The sequence below is a fragment of the Dermacentor silvarum genome, chromosome 3, assembly GCF_013339745.2.
Source record: "Dermacentor silvarum isolate Dsil-2018 chromosome 3, BIME_Dsil_1.4, whole genome shotgun sequence".
Taxonomy (NCBI): domain Eukaryota; kingdom Metazoa; phylum Arthropoda; class Arachnida; order Ixodida; family Ixodidae; genus Dermacentor; species Dermacentor silvarum.
Window position 1 is genome coordinate 96,089,269 of NC_051156.1, and position 13,643 is coordinate 96,102,911.

The following is a 13,643-nucleotide window of genomic DNA, read 5'->3' on the forward strand; positions in this document are numbered from 1 at the left end:
ATTGTACCGTGCGCGACCTATTAAGACGCTGATAAGCCGAGATGACTAGTTAAAGATATCACTGCATGACTGACGAGAGATGATCCGCCCTAGAACTAATTACCTCAGCTGTCAGCTTTCGTGAATGAACCATAATAGCTTAATGTCAACTGTCACACATCAAAAAGCAGGTTTGATCGAGCTAATCGCATCTTTCGGTAATACGACAAATGGGTCGCTTCATTGGCGGTGACACGAGGCCTTCTTTCTGCCTGTATGAACATGAAGAGGAATTTGACACATGTGCAGTCTCAAAATTCTCAATATATATGACAAGATCATCACTGTTTTTGGAGTTGTTTACCGACTCATCTAAGGTCACTAGACAGTAAGATTGGAGTCGTGCGACACGCCCCAAATTGAAGTGACAATCAAGTTTTCTTCTTAAGGCTTCCTGTGCATACTGACTGACAGATACATTTATGCTATTAGACGTAGAGACCACTGTCAGGTGCAAGTGCTACGCAGTAGATACAGTACAGTGCGTTCGCGTAACTCAATCTCCACTGTACATCGTGTGTCACGTTTTTTGCAAAGCAGACATGATGAATACAGCTCCAAACTTAAAAAAAAACCTTCAGTGTGTGTAACACATCAAATATTGACAAGTTCTATTTTCCGGGAACGAGGTCACAGGAATTTTTCTCTGATCGTACAGGCATAAAACGCGAGTCCGACCTACGATTTACTGAACACTTTTCGATAGAGGATCCCCTGGCAACAACTGAGCGTCAGCTAATCCGTAGGTGAGACTTTCACAGCTTCTCGAAGCTTCGTAAGGCTGTCTTCTACGGATGACACTCTTTTTTTTAAATCGCCTGTGGAGTATTGCAGAACTCTACTTTTTGGGATGGGCTGCTGCAAAAAGTGCATATCGTTTGCACGACAAATAAAAATGCATGATCGAATAGTTAACAGAATTTCGGTAACTCACATTTCAATAATTTACTTCACGGCACATAATATAGCAAAAGAAACTTAAGCAGTGAGTTCGCAAATTATATTCGCTTTAAACGAATTTTGAGAATGACAAAAGTCTCTAGTTTTGCGTTCCAATAGTGTGCGAAAAAGTGCAGTAGTGTCGATTTATTTTTCAGCATCAATACTAAAAAAGGCGATGAAATTAAGTTAAGCAACTGGAACAACATTTAACGAGTTGATTAGCAAAGTTCTGTAAATTAGTGAATCACGCAGATTGATTTGTTAAGCAAACACAGTGAACCTCTTCGAGTTGTCCAACACAATAATTTGATTCGCGTGATATGTTAGAGCTAATTTGCAAAGTTGTGTGAAGATTCCAAAAAGTATAGATAAGCTATCTGACCACCTAGTGAACATTTTTCGCTAGGATTTTATTTCTAATAAATGTCTTGAAGGCAACCATTGATATGTGCACCTCTTAAATAAATATAACAGCTTTTACTTCAGACATAGATTTCATTCATTTTTTTCTACTAGCAACCAACCAATAGGAAGAGCAATCAGAGAAGACATTGTTTCTTAGCACGAAAATTCACTTCTGGATAAATTGAGCAAGCAGCCTTTTCCCTGTGGTATATTAAGAACGCCTTGATATGCCAAAAGCTTTAATCTTGGAAACAATCGACTGGTGGGCGAGTTGGCACTGCCTAACTTGAGGTACAACACGAAAGTGCACACAGGACGACAAATATTCGTCTCCTATGTCCTCTGGCACGCCATTTAGTGCTATACGCCAATTTTTAACAATGATCGTCTGCAGCTAATCGTAAGTTCAATATTATTCCGTTGAATAAATTCACTTATTTTCAATTGTGAGAGGGTTTCAAGCATCGCAAAATAACACCGACAGTGCAGAAAAAACGGAACAGTGAAACCCTGCTTTCTGGGCCTTTTGTCTGCGTCTTTTAGGGCTGCTTGCAAATATGCTAAATATGAATGGATACCAACTAGCGCAACCAAATGTAGTTCTGACATAATTTTTTACTACTTTCCTATTCCACGAACTTAGACCCCTGTTTTAGTAACAATCATAAAACATATCATGGCAGATAAACAAATGCCTAAAATATATCCATTTGTTGACCAGTATTGCCTACGGCAACACACCAGAAAGAGGATCGTTTGCTGAGTTTTATTATTGTGCACGAAGTAGCTGACTACAACTTTTCAGCGAACACTGAACGACAGGCAGCAAGCGTCATTTTTTTGCTTTGGAGCAGAATCACAAGGCGAGGTAGAACAACTTTGGCACGTGGCCCGCTTTCTTTTGGGAGCACGATCAGAAGGACTGATCTGTGCAATGTTTGGTCAGTGGTCAGAGAAGACAGACGGATGTATGTTTACTGGCTACAGTGGTTTCACTCACGATATGTAAAATAAATGAAATGTGCCCTCATGATTCACATATGACGACAGCTGTCTTGAAAAGTCCAAATGGGAGCTTAAGCGGCTTGGGGTGAAGCCCACTTCCGATTTTCTGCCGATTGTTTCCCCACCATTCCTGAAATAGTTCCCCGAAAACCTTTTTTTTCGTTGATTACGGTTACTATCGAAGTGTTTTGCACGTTTAGATGAGAAATGCACATTTTTTTCTTCTTAATTGTAAGAGCCTCCATTAAAGGGATCTCGTGCTTTGCATCCTTAACGCTTTTACGGTGCTCATATTTTACACTACAGGTCTAACAAAGGAAAACACGCTCAGCAAACTTTACTTTAACTATATCATCCACTTAGACCATGGAAGCGAATGATGTAAGACATCAGAAGGCTGTGTCTATTCTGTACGACTTCACGAGTTTTACTTGCCCACCGCTGCTTGTTCATCTAGGTTTGTTTCCACAGAAATTGACACATGTATATGTCAATATTCATTCATAGTGTTCACAGGACATCCGCTTATTCTAAAATGAAGTGTTTATTGCAAGAAACTGCTTGTATGGTAACCACAAGTTGAAAATACCAGCACAGACTAGACAACACATCAACTCCTAGTAAAAATATCGAAATGATGAAATATGGTAAAGGCAAGCTGTGCAGCTCATATATATGCTGGGTGATGCACATTAGGCATGACGTTTGCTGTGACGGTATATCAACGGTTTCCGACATAGCAGAGTGACAGATTTTTTTCACATTTGGTATTTTTAATGCGCCCATTTCTGTGCCGCCATTACCTATAAGTACGTGCCAAAGTAGCCGAGATTCGCGCTATGCTGGAAAGAAGTGCAAGTGGTGAACACATGGAAGTAAAAGAAAATTAATTTGGAAGTTACTGCTCATTTCTTTTGATGCCCAGCATTACCAAAGAAAGAGCATGCAGCTGAAAGTGATCCTTGTGGGCTTGGCCATCTTTGGTCTCATTGTGGCAGTTGAGTTGCCTTGCTTTTGAAGTTGAACCTAACATTGAATCCGGAATGACATAGTCCTCTCAATGTGCTCTCATGAGCCTTCGGTGTACGTTCAGAATCTCGGCAGCGTAGGGATATAGTAAACAGTAAACGAGAGCTTAAAAGGTAGCTGAATGTTTTGTTGCATCTGAATGATGATGATGATGATGATGTGTGGTGTTTTATGGCGCAAGGGCCAGTTATGGCCAAAGAGCGCCATGCCAGTGTTTGTGAGTGTGCAGTGGAGCGATGAATTCTGAGAAGTAGATGAAGCGTGGCTGTAAAAGGGCCTAAAAATAATCGCTGTAAAGTGCGTAAAATATACATGTACTAAAATCATGGCAATGACATGAGGTGTACTATGAAATGAAGAATGCATTGAGAGGTAATGACACGATATTTAAAATATTTAAGATGCAGTAATTGGCAAGAAGCACTACTGCCTAAACAGAGCCCTTGAACCACAAGGGCCTGGAGGCATGTGCTATAAAAACTATCACAGCGGCATCCTCTGGAGAGAGGATGTGCTACGAACTAGTTGGGCAAATAACATGCAGGACCACATCGTTCAAAAAATCGACGACTGCTTTGGCATTAAAAATCGGTTCTTCGCCAAGAAACATAATGGGGTGAAGCGGGACATGATATCGGTACGCTTGTGGAAAATATTTCTTTCTTTCTGTTTCGGCTTCCCGGCACTCCACGAGGACATGGAGGACGGTCAGCCTCTCACTACATCTACCACAGGTTGGAGGATCATTTCCATTCAACAGAAAATTGTGAGTACCGTATGTGTGTCCTATTCTTAGACGACAGAACAGGACATCAGTTCGTCGTGTTTTCGTTGCGGGTGACCAGAAACCTAACTGTGGCTTAATTAAGTGAAGCTTATTATTTTTTTCAGCGTCCCACAAGCGCTGCCAGTGGTCGCGCAGTTTTCTTCGCAGAAAAGGCTTCAGATCTGCGGGAGGAATAGTAGCCGCAGGATTAATAGCTTGCGATGTAGTTGACGTGGCCAACTGGTCTACAAGCACATTACCCTCAATGCCTCTATGGCCAGGCACCCAGCATATAGTCACATGCTGGTTAGATATATACGCTCTGCATAAACTGGAATAGAGCTCAGTAAGTACAGGATTTTTGTTTTTGCAGAGTGACATCAGAGCTTTCACCACGCTTAGGGAGTCTGTAAATATAATTGCTTTTTGAAGTTTTGATGCCCTTATATGATTCACAGCCGACAATAGTGCATAGGCCTCAGCCGTAAAGATACTCGTTTCCGGGTGGAGTACACCGCATTCCGAAAAGGATGGGCCGACGGCTGCATAAGATACCCCGGCATGTGACTTGGAAGCATCTGTGTAAAACTGTGTACACAAGTATTTAGATTGGAGTTCTAAGAAATGCATTTTAATGTGTGCCTCTGGCGCGTGTTTAGTGACCTCTACGAACGATGTGTCACACTCTATGAGTTGCCAGTGCCACGGCGGCAACAGTTTCGCTGGAGCCATAGGACATTGTTCAAGCAGCGGAACACCCATTTCCTCACTAAGATTCCTCACACGCAAAGAGAACGGCTTTCTCGCTGCAGGTCGATTATGGAAGAGTGTGGCAGCGGTCACGTCATTTATAGTTGAATAAGAGGGATGTTCAATGTTTGCTTGTACTTTCAGAAAATATGTAAAACTGCTGTATGACCGCTGCAAATGAAGTGACCACTGATTTGACTCTACGTAGAGGCTCTGGATTGGACTTGTCCTGAAAGCACCGGTCGCAAGGCGGATACCCAGATGGTGAACGGGGTCTAGTATTTTTAATGCACTTGGCGTTGCGGAATTATACACTATAGCTCCGTAATCGAGGCGTGAGCGGACAAGACTTTTATAGAGGTTAAGCAGACACTTTCGATCACTACCCCAAGTCGTACGCGACAGAAGCTTTAAAAGGTTCATTGTCTTCAGGCATTTTGCCCTCAGATACTTAATATGAGGAATAAATGTAAGCTTCGAATCTAAAATAATGCCTAGAAACTTATGCTCGCTGCTCACAGAGAGCGCATCTCCTTTGATTTCTATACTGGGGACAGGCGTTATGCCTCTCTTGTTTGTAAAGAGTACGCAAGTGCTCTTCTGGGCGTTTACTTTAAAACCGTTCTCATCTGCCCATTGGGACAATCTGTTTATTCCCAGCTGCACTTGTCGTTCGCAGATGGCAATATTGCATGACTTGAAGGCTATCTGCACATCATCGACATAAACAGAATAAAACATAGTGCGTGGGATGACTGTGTGCAGGGAACTCATTTTTACAATAAATAGTGTGCAACTAAGCACGCCCCCTTGTGGCACACCGGTCTCTTGGGTGAATGACTTAGAAAGAGCGTTACCCACTCTTACGCGGAATGTGCGATTCGATAGGTAACTTTCAATTGTGTTTAACATGTTGCCACGGACACCCATCGCAGAGAGATCTCGGAGAATGCCGTAGCGCCATGTCGTGTCGTAAGCTTTTTCTAGGTCGAGGAACACTGAAAGACAGAACTGCTTATGTATAAAAGCGTCTCTGATATAAGACTCAATGCGAACAAGGTGGTCTGTTGTGGACATACCTTCCCTGAAACCACATTGGAAGGGGTCTAGTAATTTGTTATTTTCAAGGAAACAGATTAAGCGCCTGTTGATCATTTTTTCAAATAGTTTGCACAGACAGCTTGTTAGCGCTATTGGCCTGTAGCTGCTGGCTAGGGACGGGTCTTTGCCTTGTTTAAGCACGGGAATGACTATAGCTTCCTTCCACGAGGACGGGATATATCCATGCGCCCACATGACATTGAAAAGATACAGGAGTGTTTTCAGCGCTTCAGGATTCAGGTACTTAATCATTTCATACATGACACGATCACCGCCTGGCGCCGAGTTATTGCAGCAAGCGAGGGATGCTTTGAGTTCAGTTAAAGTAAATGGATAGTTGTAGGCCTCACTCGATGAACCTTTACGTTTTAGGGCCTGTCGCTCTTCGCGTTCTTTAACTCTCAGAAATGCTTGTGTGTAGTGGGACGCACTGGAGATATATTGAAAGTGTTCGCCCTAGACAACCAGCCTGATCTTCAAGGCTCTCTCCTTGAGTACTTACTAAGGGGAGTGGGTGTACCTCCCGGCCTTTTAATTTATTTACTCGATTCCACACTTTCGTCTCATCCGTGTAAGAATTTATACTGGAGATGTACTTCTCCCAACTCTCCCTTTTAGCACGTCGACGTGTTCTTCTAGCCTGGGACTTTATTTGTTTGAAACTAATCAAGTTTTCGGCGGTTGGAGAGTCGCGAAGTCGTCCCCAAGCTTTGTTTTGATTTTTCCGTGCTTCCTTGCATTCTTCGTTCCACCACGGGATACGACGTTTATTAGCCAGTCCGTTAGTTTGACGGATGCATGTTGTGGCAGTCTCAATTATAAAGCCCGTTATATATGCTACAGCATCGTCTATATTTAAAGAGGCAATATCATCCCTGCTTAAATACGTTTGTTCTTGGAAACGTTCCCAGTTAGCCGAGTCAACCTTCCATCGGGGAATGTGTGGGGAACATAGATCTTGTTTTGTCAGTTTTAACATGATTGGGAAGTGGTCGCTCCCAAAAGGGTTCTTCACAACTGACCACTCCAGGTACGGAATCAGTGTACTCGACACGATACTTAAATCTATGGAGGAGTATGTGTTGTGCGCCATGCTGTAGTAAGTTGGCTCTGTCTTATTAAGTAAACATGCTCCTGAAGAAAAGAGAAAGTTTTCAATCAGGCGTCCCTCTCGCATCGCAACGAGAGTCTCCCCACAATGTGTTATGTGCGTTTAAATCTCCGACAACTATGTATGGTGCCGGAAGTTGATCTATGTAGTTCTGAAATTCAGTTTTATTAAGATGATAATTAGGAGGGATGTATATAGAGCTAACAGTGACTAGCCTGTCAAACAATACCCCTCGGACAGCAACTGCCTCTAGGGGCGTACGAAGTTTCAGTTCTCGACAGGCAACACCTCTGTCAACTACGATAGCAACACCGCCGGATGACACGAAGGTGTCATCGCGGTCTTTGCGAAAGATGGCGTATTGCCGGAGAAAGTTGCACTGTGTAGATTTAAGGTGTGTCTCCTGAACACACAGCACCTTCGGATTAAACTTGTGTAGGATTTCTTTGACGTCATCGAGGTTGTGCAGGAGTCCTCTGACGTTCCACTGTATTATTTGTGTATTCATGTTGAAAGTGTTTTTTGTGCTGTGTGTATAGGAGACTAACTTAAGCTACAGAGCCCTTGTCGGGCCCTGTGATGCGGGCTTTTTCTTTTTTGGAGCGATCGCGAGATTCTCGCCGCTCCTGAGGCGCTGGTGGCGCCGTCTGGCCGGTTGTTGTGTCCATCGCCTCTTGTGAGGCGCTGGACACGCGCTCTTGCGAGCGGTTGGTTTGACGAGAAGGCCTCGCCTCGAGGGACGAGGCCCTGGAGGCCACCAGCCCGGAGGTCGATGGCCCCTTCTTGTGAGTTGGCGGAGCAGCGCTAGCTGCAGCCGCCGAGGGGGCGGATGGCGTCACTGCCGGCTCACTGTGTGTGGGCCGGACAGCCGCCGGAAGCCGTTGCGACGCTGCCCCCTGACGCGCCACTTCGGCAAAGGTGTTCTTTGGCAGGTATGACACCCGCCTGCGTGCCTCTTTGAACGAAATATTTTCTTTGACTTTGATTGTGACGATTTCCTTTTCCTTCTTCCAGGATGGGCAGGACCGTGAATATGCGGCGTGCTCCCCATCACAGTTCACGCAGTGGAGAGTGTTTTGACATGCTTCAGAAAGGTGTTCATTGGCACTGCATTTTGCACAAGTCTGACGGCCTCGGCAGTTCTGTGAACTGTGCCCGAATCGCTGGCACTTAAAACATCGGAGCGGGTTAGGCACGTATGGCCTGACACGGATCTTGACATACCCGGCCTCAATGGTCTCGGGTAGCACACTAGAACCAAAGGTAAGAATAACATGTTTTGTTTGAATTTCCTTTCCATCGCGCCTCATCTTAATTCGCTTTACGTTAACCACGTTCTGTTCTTTGAGTCCTTCCAAAAGTTCTTCCTCAGTGAGCTCCATCATGTCATCGTCTGAGATTACACCACGGATGGTGTTCATGGTACGGTGAGGGGTGACCGTAACTGGGATTTGTCCGAAAGAGACTAGTTTAGGCAGCTTTTCATACTGTTTTTTGTCGCGGAGCTCCAAGAGGAGGTCACCGCTGGCCAACTTAGTTGCTTTGTAGCCTGGGCCTATAGCTTCTGTCATACATTTGGAAACGAGGAACGGTGAGATAATCCTCACAGTCTTCTCTGGTCTTTCACTGTGTACTACATGGTAGCGCGGGAAATTCTCTATTTGGTGGCCAAAAAACTTGAAGACATCTTCGGTGCGCCCCCGTTTCTGGGGGCGATCAGGGAGTTTGGGGAAAGCACGATCCATAGGTATATCTAAATTTCGGCAGAAACGCCAGCCGCCCACCATGGAGCCCAACAAGGGGACGCCGCAGGACATATAGGAAGCAAGTCATGCAGACGCCAACTGTACGTTCCCGCTATAACCAAATATGTACAGCCAAGGTTGGTTGTACCACACAAGGTTAACCCTCGCTGCCTGGAAAGTCGGAAGTAAATAGAAGAGAGGAGAAGACAGGAAAGATTGAAAGAAAGAGGGAAAGACGCAGATTGGAGAGGGGGACAGGAAGAGGCAACTACCGATTTCCCCCGGGTGGGTCAGCCCGGGGGTGCCGTCTACGTGAAGCCGAGGCCAAAGGGGTGTGTTGCCTCCGCCGAGGGGCCATAAAGGTCCAAGCACTCAGCATTGGCTCAACCCCCAGGATCCCCTTTTCCCCGGACACGGCTAAGCCACGCACGGTTAAGCGTGGGAAGGTCCAACCCTCGTGTGCTCGGGTACGTGGTGACGCAACTCACCAAACGCCTGCTTGCGCAGACGCCCCTGCGGGGCGTTGCATCTGAAACACATATCTTCCTGTGTAAATAGTTTTTGATTCTGCGTAATGTATGTTATGTTCACGTTTACATTTACGCACATGCTCGTTATCGCCACCATCACGCGGCTAGTTTGTGTGCGTTGTCCAACGCAGTCGCCTTGCATAGAGATCTGCAGCTACCTATACTGTGTTCCAACTAAACGAATTTCACACAAGAGTGTTTCCATTTCTTCCCCGAATTATCTGCGATTACTTTCCTTCCGCAGTGATTGCTTGACTGTAAATTTCCAAGTCTACGCAAAGGAAAATAATTATATATATATGCAAACTGAACCCAGGGATATTGTTTTTTCGAATTGTCATTGTTGGCTGTAGAGCTACGCGAATATTCATTGCGGTATTTCTCAGTTGGTGAAATTGTTTGTGCCGTCCGTCATATGCATTTTTTTCCGCAGAGAGCGGAGCCATGCGCGTCAGCAGCGCAAGCGAAGCCGAGGCCAGGGCTGAACCCGAGACTGCTGAGCGTGCCGAGCAGACCAATGCCGAGGAAGCACGTATCAGCGAGGCATGCATGGCTTCCCTTTGCGGATAGTAACTTAATGCATGAGATTGACACGTTCGAAAGATTGTCTCTCGCAACAGTAGCACGAATACTTCAAAAGAAGTACCGGCACTGTCCAGCGCTCCACACCATGTCCCGGTGGCGAATATTCGGGCTTGCGGATTGCTTTTGCGCTTGCTCTTAATAAAGTTACATTGAAAAATCAGACCTTGACTGTCAGTTTTTATAAATGATTGATGCTGAAAGCATTGCCCATTTGGCACGCCCGCTCAAGTACTATGTGTGGCTAACGAGGAGGATCTCTCAGATGAAATATGCGACTCTTCAGAAAAGTCAGAGGTGGTCATAGCGCTGTATATACACCTCTGATGTATGTAACCAACTAGCCCAAAAAGCCATACTTGCAATATTGAGAAAAATTGATTTGATAGAGGTGATCAAGCAAGCAATCTTAAACCCTATAATAGGAAATGCGATAAAGGACTTGGTGGAAGAGAGAAATGTTAATTCACCAAAAGCGGGCCAGCGAGGCATGCTTCAGGCTTGTACTAGTTGTTTGAAAATCAAAGTTGTCTTCGGCATCCGCTTGTCAAAACAAAAAAAAAAAGCTTCAGTAGAAGCTTTTTTTGTTCCCCCCTCTGACCAGTTCCCTTGAAAGAGGACCATGCCACAGTTAATTTATCGCAACTTTCATTCGATTTCAGGAGAGAGAGAGACAATTATAAGGACAAGGCAGAGAGGTTATTTTAACTAAACAAAAATATTTAGTTCGTTTCCTGCACTGAGGAAGGGGACAGGAGAAATATAAACATACAATGAAAGTAGACGAGATGAACGCTGCAAACAAAGACGTGCACAGCCGGGGGCATGAGAAAGATTAGACTAGTGAACAATGACCTAGGCTATAGAAGACTGTATGTGTTAGTAAGCGTAATGCATTCGTCACTCTCTGCTGCAGCGGCGAGTGAAGTCATGGTTGTAAAATGGTTAGTTGCGAAATTGGTCTGTAGTAAAAGCGATGTAGCGCAGTCACTAGGTGTCGTCTTTGTACGAATTTAGGACAGTCACCAATGACGTGATTCGAGGTCTCCCTAGCGTTGTTCACACGCAACGTTGTTGACCATCCTAATATAGTAGCCAATTGACTCCTAAATGCTCGTTGCAAACATGGTCACTGAATCGGGGTTGTCCTCGCAGGGGCGTCAGCGTAAGCAGGCGTTTGGTGTGTTGCGACATCACGTGGCCGAGCACACGAGTATCGGAACCTCCAGCGTGTAGCCGTGCGCGGCTGAGCCGTGTCTAGGAAAAGGGGGATCCTGGGGGTTAAGCTGATCCCGGGTGTTCGGACCTTTAAGGCCCCCCGGCAGAGGCAACACACCTCTTCGGACTCTGCTTCACATAGGCGGCACCTCCCGACTGACCCACCTGGAGGAAATCGGAAGTCGCCTTTTCCTGTCTCTCACTCCTCAAATTTGCGTCTCACTATGACACGTTTTGGCGTTTCCTGTATTCTACTCTCTTCCATTTACTCCCATTCTCCCTGGTGGCAAGGGTAAGCCGTGTGTGACTATTCTACGTCGGGTACACTATATTTGGTTATTGTAGCGGCGTACGACTGGCGTCGTGCAGACTTGTGTTCAAGCTTTGTCGCTTTCCCTCGTTGGGCTCTGTGGTGGGCGGTCGGCGCTGTAGCCGAACGTACACATTTTCTTATGGCAGCGCAAACCTCTGTTGTCTCTGATCGGCCTCTGAAAAGAGGCCGCACCGAAGCAACCTTCCAGTTCTGCTTTCGGAGCAACGCCCCAGCACTCCCCAAGTACCATGCAGTGCATAGTGAATACAGCATACCCGTAAGAAAGCTTCCTCCCTTCCTGGTGGCCAAGTGCCTGAAGGACAAAGTTTGACTGACATACAAAGCCTCAAAAATGTCCAGCAGGGACTACCTACTAGAACTAAATGAAAAAGATGAAGCGCAAAAGCTCTCGCAAATTACCACTAATGGCGACGCGACAGTAACAATTGGAGCCCAGAGAACACTAAATTCAAGCAGGGGTATGATATCTAAAGGGGATTTTCTTGGCTTGAGCGATGAGGAACGGGTGGAGGTTTTACAAGGGAAAAACGTGACCAAAGTACAAAGAAATTTCATTCGCAGAAATTACCAAGAAATCCCCCCCCCCCCCCCAAAAAAAACGTGTTATTCTCACCTTTGGAACAAGCGTAATGCCTACCTCTCTCAATGTAAGGTACGTAAAAGTGAATGCCAAACCAATTATAACGAACCCCAGACTATGTTTGAAATGTCAAAAGTTTGGTCATGCTTCAAACCCATGCTGAGGATAAACAACCTGCGCTAAATGCAGCTTCGATGATCACCAATCTGAGAATTGCACTTCTCTACACTGCGTTAGCTGCAAAGACGACCATTCAGCTTACTCGCGGTCTTGCCATTGCTGGAATAAGAAAAGGAAGTAATTGCAGTAACTGTTACACAAAAAAATCTCGTTCTTTGAAGCAAAAAGCAAGAAAGTCCTCCGAGGCTACGCACAGTGGTCCCGCAGTGACCCCTCCCGCCCCCGTGGTAGAAGCAGCCAGTGCTGCTCCATCCTCTTCGAAGGGCCCGCAGAAACCAGGCCCACTGGGCCCTAAAATCAGTGCAACCCCTACGTCCGAGACATGTGTCCTTGTGCCCAACTATCAGTTCTCCAGCGCCTCAGGGAGAGCGATAGAGGTTGATGCAAAAACTCCGGTGTCATCGACGCCGAAGGACAAGCGCTCTCTCCAGCGCACAAAGAGGGACAAAGTCCAAATAACCGCGCTAATTACGAAAGCGATAACCTAAAGGTTATCGCTCCTGTGTATTAGCCATCTCTACATCTATGTCACTTAACATCTTTGATATTGTTCAATCGTAGTGGCATTTTTTACCTTTCAGTTTTAAAATGGGTTTTATTACTCGCTGGAATTGCAGAAGACTTACGCAACTTAGGTGACATAAGAGATATACTGAGTAACTTCTACCATGTGGCTTAGTGCCGACAGGAAGCAGACTTATGTGATAAAAACAATAATATCTTAAAAGGCTTCACTGTTGTACGGCGCGACCGGCTAACCGGCTGTCGGGCGGTGTGGCTGTTGTTGTGAAACACGGTATTCCAGTCAGAGCAGTGACCATTAATAGCCACATAGAAGCCGCTGCTGTCACCATTTTAGAACATAAAACCATCACCATCTGTTCTATCTACATTCCTCCACACACGCAGTTCACTGTAAGAGATATAGAACTCATTTTAGACCAGTTACCAGTACCATTTCAGATAGCGGGATATTTTAATGGGCATAATTAATACCCTATGGGGGAACAAAAACTGACAATAGGGGACAAACAATCGAATATTTATAGTAAGTAACGCATTATGCCTTTTAAATACTGGTGCGGCCACCTGCTGCTCCCCAAGCACAGGAGCTATGAGTTTCCTTGATTTGGCACTGTGTTCTCCATCTCTGTTCACTGATGTCCAATGGACTGTAATAGCTAATCCCTACGGTAGTGACCATATGCCTGCAGTCATAAAACGAACATCCATGCTACCTATAATCCCTATAAGACCACCCCGTCGGAAACTTTACCAAGCAAACTGGCCTGTCTTCACTGAAAAAGCCAGTTTAGCTAAGTGTTC

The 13,643-nt window shown here is 45.3% G+C and overlaps 1 long non-coding RNA gene across 1 annotated transcript in view; it reads left to right on the plus strand.

Annotated features, from left to right (window-relative positions):
- Window positions 1-724: 724 nt before the first annotated feature.
- LOC125943897 (uncharacterized) overlaps window positions 725-13,643 on the plus strand; it is a 106,634-nt gene continuing 93,715 nt past the window's right edge. Inside the window, exon 1 of the long non-coding RNA XR_007465975.1 lies at window positions 725-785. This is a non-coding gene — a long non-coding RNA (uncharacterized LOC125943897). The remainder of the gene's footprint in view (window positions 786-13,643) is intronic.